The sequence below is a fragment of the Dermacentor andersoni genome, chromosome 7 (assembly GCF_023375885.2).
Source record: "Dermacentor andersoni chromosome 7, qqDerAnde1_hic_scaffold, whole genome shotgun sequence".
In the NCBI taxonomy this organism is placed as follows: Eukaryota; Metazoa; Arthropoda; class Arachnida; order Ixodida; family Ixodidae; genus Dermacentor; species Dermacentor andersoni.
Genome location: NC_092820.1, coordinates 125,827,642 through 125,834,110, shown reverse-complemented (window position 1 = coordinate 125,834,110; position 6,469 = coordinate 125,827,642).

Sequence of the window (6,469 nt, the reverse complement as noted above, 5' to 3'; positions counted from 1 at the left end):
GAAGGCCTTCTCTTCAAAACATATAGCATTTTCATGTAACGATCTTCACATTAATAAACAGTCGCTGTAGCATACGCCAAACAATGTGAAGGCGAAAGCCTGCCCGCACAAGAGACTTTCATAAAATATCTTGACATTCACATTCGGATGCTTTCTGACATCTTATTACTTGTTTTCTCCCACCGCAGGTCGTGGGCCCGAGTGGCTTCATTAACTCTATATTACCAGGGCCCTAGTTAACCTCTCCTTTGTACGAAGCGTCGTGGGTTCGCCTTCCACATGAGCTAGAAGGTTCGATGGCCACAGAGTGTAGTGGATTCGAGTGCCTAAATCAGGTCTATCACAATTAAAATTGCCTTTGTTTTGTATGAAGAGCGGCATGAAAGCAAGCTGTCGAAGAAGCCGACGACGAAGGCGCGACCAGTTGCATGAGCACGCGTCTGTGCAAGGCGAGCTCGCATGGGTTTCTAGACCGCACTACGTGATTTCCAGATCAGTGTGTGTCAGTGTTTCATTTTCACCAAACAAAAACATTTGTGAAAAAGGGGAGATGGCGAAAAAGCTGTGGATACGGCAGCTTGACTAAGCACCGTCCACCCTGTAGGAGCAATGACAGGATAAATATACAAGCTAAAAGAGAATTATACAAGCAAAAAGTGAATAATTAAAGTGACGGGGTAAACACTCAAGCGAAAGCAAATAATCATTATACACCAGTACGAAAAAATGTGCATATGGGATCATTTTTGCATATAATAAAGCAAGAGAAGACAAATTGGCATCGTACTTCTATGCTTAGTGAAAACAATGATATAATGCAATACAGTTTAAGGAATGCGTAGTTACAGAAACAAGCTAACTACATTGGTGGGGTTTAGTGTTTTGATTTCGATGTCTTGCTGCTCATATGCGTTAAGAGTGCTTGGTAATATGTAGCTAAGCCTTTGCGATCCGTAAATAGTGCGTGAGAATGGAGTTTTCCACGGGCGTTTATACCGATGGAAGTAAATACTTTGTGTAGGTTCAAGATTTCCAAGTGTGAGAAATGTGTCAAGCTTCCCGCGAGTTGCACTAATGTAGGATTGTAGCAGCCTGCATTTGTATATATTGTTTGCCGTAACAATTTTATGCTTCACAAAAAGATGGCTGGTGTGTTCAAGGTATGGTATGTTCTCTATTGCCCTAATAGCTCCTTTCTGAAGTATTTTTAGCTTATTCAAATTGGTTAATGTAGTGCTTCCCCATATTAAAGCACAGTAGTTCAAGTGAGCATGGAAGAGAGCTCGATAAATAAGTCGCTTTATGGTAAGAGGCAAAAGATATCGACAACGATTTAAAGCACCAACCACGCGTCTCAGCTTTAAGCTAATCTGATCTATTTGGTCATTCCAGGATACATGTTCATTAAAAATTACTCCAAGCGTCTTCATTGATTTGGTTACTGAAATTTTGTATGGGCCTAGGGTAATAGGGTGAGGTGACTGTAGGGATGTGCCAAGTGCTCGAAAAAGGACGCATTTTGTTTTTGTTTCATTTAGCGTTAAATTGTTTTTAGTGCACCAATCGCAAAGCTTATAACAGGTGTTTGCTGCCAGTGCCTCGAGAGTACCTAACTTTCTTCCAGTAAAAAATAGTGTACAAATAGTGTAAATAGTAAAAAATAGATCACCGGGGGTATCAGCCACTTCAGGCTTTCACCTTTCGAAGGCATGTGTAGCAGCTCAACGTAGTACAAGAGAACTTGAATTTCTTTCCTTTCCTATTTTGCAGCATTCATATATATGTAGGAGGAAGAGTCTGCACCGGCACAATTCAGGATATAGAAACCGGTCGTGTACTGTCTATGAGGCTACGTGTTTAGACTTATAAAGCAAAAGCTGTTAGTGGTACGTTAGTCGGAATTTTCTATGTCGTCACCATCGTTATCAGCAAAAAGAAAGCAAACCGACGGCCATCACCATTCACCAGTAGAGAGGATCGAGTGGCGAAGAAACCTTACAGCAGAAAACCTGTAGCAATGCCTCTGTTCTCTCTGGAATCACGCAGCAAAACCATTAACGGTACTTCAGCATAGACTCCTAGTTCGAGTTTGTGGTTTCGTGCGCGTGCTTGTTCTGTCTCTGACAAGTAAACTGAACTATCTACAAAATCGGCCCAACCCTTCGGAGGCAGCAAACCTTTATGGAATTTGGAGTGTCCTGCTACACCAATCGAGAGTACAACCACAGTGAATCTCATGTGCACTGGGCTAACATTGTCCAAGGATATTGATAAAATGGTTATGGCGGTACCTGTCGGTGCTTCCTATAGTGATCACAAAGCAGAAAACATTGGTCTTCAATCAAACTATTCTAAACATTGTAAGCCTGAGTGTGCGTGTTTCATTTTGTGATGCCATTTGTCATGCTGTTAACAGCTCACTGACCTAACGTCTTCACAGTGATGAGTGTCTGAAAAGTTTCTTTTCTCTTTCCCGCAGAACTGGTGGCGCTGAGGAAAAGGGTGATTCGAGGTCGGGGTACATAGTAATCGCAATTGTGCTCCTCCTGCTTCTCATCGGATTGGTCTATTTTCTTGGATTCTTTGGAAGTTCAGATGGTGAGTGTAACCACTTTCTCTCATTCGATCGAAGGGTACTAGTTAGTTCTTTAAGTTAGGTACTCATTCGTGAACGCATGGTTTAGCACACTAAACAAATGCACCAATTGAAATGAAGTACAAGAATTATGCAGATACAACGCACACGTTGCAATTGATGTTGGGTCAAGTTTTAGTGATGACGGCTATATTAGGCTACATTATCATTGATTTGGGTATGTTACAACGTTTCTTCAAAATTCCGCGGAAAGTCATAATCCTGTTGAGGTCAGTTAAAACGAAGTGGCTGACAACTTGTTGAACAAGTTGTCAATCACAACTGAGGGTGGGTCATCGCAAGATTTCCAATTTGAAACAAGAAGTACATGCGCGAAGCACATTTGAAAACAGATCTGCTATATGATTGGGAACATGAGGCTATTGATTCGATATGCATATACCTTCCCTCACAAATGATTATGATGTGAGAATTACAAACCATGCACTGAACAAGTCACAGATTACGATACTTCCTATGGCGAATTTCGAGCGTAGCTGTTTGTCTTCTGAATTCGCGATGTATTATGGCAACGAATTTGATTCTGAATGAGATGATGCTCTCGGCGGTGGCGCTGTCTTCTCGGGCAGCTCATTCAGCAGCAGCATCAGACAAAGCAGCAGCAAACAAAGCATTTCCACCACTTGCGTTGCTCAATGTTCAGAAAGAAAGCATAAACACTTGACCGCGTGGCTCGCGCTGAGCGTATTCTTCAGCGGCGGTGGTGGCGCTGCAAGCGAAGTAGCGCATGCGCAGTGTGTCCGAAGCCAACACCAGTGCTTTTTTTCAGCGCTGGCCGGCATGCCGTGTCCTCGTCCTCGCCACCTCTCCGCTTTCCTCCTCGCCCTTTCACCTCTTCGTTGCAGTGCACCCTCCTCTCTGCTTCACTTCTCACTTTTTTCATCTCCCCTGCGTTCCGCGCTCGCTTTCCTCAATTTCTGTGGTCGAATGCAGAAATTAGGACTAGATTCTTTAGTGCAGAAATTAGGACTCTTTTTTTTATCAATCCTTACATCATACGGCACGCGCTTCGCTGCCAGCTGATGCACGGATTATAGGTCTAAATATAGTCCGACGTAGCGTGAACGCGCGCACAGGTTACGTCGTGTTGGCGAGAACAACAGCGTCTATAGTTCTGCCGATGGTTCGACGCGCTGGCGCAGTCGAAGCAACCAGATACTGCCAACGCACTCCGACGCGCCCGGCGTCTAACAACGCTCTCCTGCAGGCCGATAAAGTTGGACTATAAACGCGCTTTATAGGTGTGTGCGCGCGTGTGCATATGTGTTGTGATGTGCGAGTACGACGAGGCTGCGCTTTCGATTTCCAGCCGCATATCGACGATCTCAAATGCGACAACGCTCATGTTGTGAATTTCAGAGGCACGTTAAGGAACCCCTGGTGGTTAAAATTATCCTCAGTGGTCCATCAAACACCGGGCCAATCGATATGATCTCCTCGATTGCTTGTTTTGATTTCAGGGGAGACGACCGGCGGGGTGGCCGAAGGCAGCAGTGGCGGCGGTGGCGGCGGTGGCGTCGATTTTGGCCCCCCCGCGCCACCCGCACTACCTCCGACCACGAAAGCAGCGTCAACAGGTCAGAGCCCACATAAGCACACACTCCAGCGTTAACACTAAGTGTGAAAATTGGAGCTTCTGTACGTTAAGGAAAACGTCAGATGAGTTCCTATTGGCAGTAAAGCTCAAACCCCGTTTTAGCTTGGAAACCTCCTTTACAGAACACTTTAAGTGTTCTGTAAAGGAGGTTCACACTTTTCGAAAAAAATGAGTTTTCTGCGGCATTCTACAGTTTTGAGTCCCCTGAACACGAATATCTGGTTCAAAAAGGGCGGAAACAAACGCAAGCAGCTGTTTTTTCAAGAAAACGCGCACCAGCGCCTCAGGGCATCGCGCGAACGCCGATGTTGCCCGTGATTGGTCGGGGCCACTGTGACGTCATTCGCGGCAGTCGCCGGTCGGCGCCGCCGTTTCGGAGCGTAGCACGCTGTTCTGGTTCTGGCTTCATAGCTGAGTTGTAAGCATCACCGAACGTTCTCGCGGTCTCGGACAGCTTGTATTTTCGCCGTACATGTTCGAACCGACAGCCGATACGGAAAACGATGGCGGCAACAGCGGCAACGACGATGTTGAGTGTGCCAACAGCGAGAGCGATGTGTGCACCTTCTCGCGCGTTGGAAATGCTGCACGTTCCAGTGAGCTGCACGTTCCAATGACTGGAGAAAAAAATGCGCTAAAGTGTCACTGGGAACTTGCTGCTGCAAGAATGCCGAAGCACTAACTTCTCATTAGAGTATAAACACGGGTGCAATTCCGGGATCTCAAGCACCTTGCCGCTGCTTGTCTAAAGTCACGTGGTTTTTTTAGTGTTGATACACGATCGCGAACATAAGTGCCGCGTTTCAAAGCGCGCACATGCAGTGCTGCGAGGTACAGTCATGGAAGTTGCTTATCATACACATCCAGAGATGGCCAGAGGTATTATATGTGCAATATGCATACTATGCTTCGACGACTTTGCGATTGTGCCTCGATCAAGAATCGGTATGCGTGCTCCATGCTAGTGTTGACGTAAAGATATTAGGCAGTTTTAGCATCGCCGTCTGGTAAACACGATAACTGCAACCGTACGCCGAATGTCACTAGGCAAGCCTATACTCCATTTCATACCTCAGGTGCAACGCTGTGGAAGGTACGCACGAAGTCCGGTCACCAAAATTTATTACTGCGCGCGTTTCCGTCTATGCTTCGCAGCGTGCCAGCGGCGTTTGCTCGCGCGAGCATGCACGTGAAGCTGCCGCGACGGGCTCCAATTAAAAAATACCGAAAAGAAAATAATTTAAAAGAAGGTGTTAGCAGCCGTTTAAGTACACGGTTTGTTTCTATGGGTAAATTCTTTTTTTTTTTCATTCAGAACTGAGCTTATATACGGAAAATTTTCTAAAAAATCGGGTCAAGAAACACCGAACTTTTTCTAAGGGCGAACGCCGCCACTGCAAGAAGTATCTCAAGCGGAACAACGGAACAACGCCGCGCTTCAGTCGCACCGATTTCGCACCGAGTCGCGTCGCACCGAGCACAGCACAGTTGATTTCGTCGGCACGAACTTATCTCTCCTCACCGCACGGACGCACTGCGCTGCAAGCTTCTTGTCCTTCGGGAACCTGTGAAACACCACCGCCCGCCTGTGTTCGTGCAGTCGAATGCTGTACAGAACGAGGGCATGTTGGGCGCCCTTGGCTGTAGGCACTCACGGAGCACAGAAGGAAAGAACAGTTTACGAAAATCGCAAAATAAAACAAACGGTGAGCGGCGGCGGCGGTAGATCTCTCGTAGCGTCGTTCAGTAAAGCGCAGGACGGAAAGAGGCATGCCAGCACATGCCAGCACACCGGTCCGGCAGCTCGGTGCCCGCGAATGACGTCACTCTCGCCGGTTCTCTCCTCTGGCAACCACCTCACCCGGCGCTCCGGGAAGCGATGGGGGCGTGTCCGCGGGGGTGATTTAGAAAGCGATTTCCGCCCCTTATATTAACAAAACAAAGAAAAAAATTTCGGAACCGTAAATTATTAGGTCTGTTCTTCCCAATCCCAGCAATTCATCGAAATTGAAAACCGTTTCAGCTTCCCTTTAACCAAAGCTTCCCCTCCGGTGTCGTCATAACGGCTGTACAATATATTTCAACCCAAGCAGGTTTGCTTCTAAATTTACTTTAGTTTCAGCGTGCACTAAATGCGGCAAACGCACCACGACCTTTGACGCTGCTAACTTTCCTAACACAATCTTATTACGTATTAAGCAGGGGTCACTGCATAG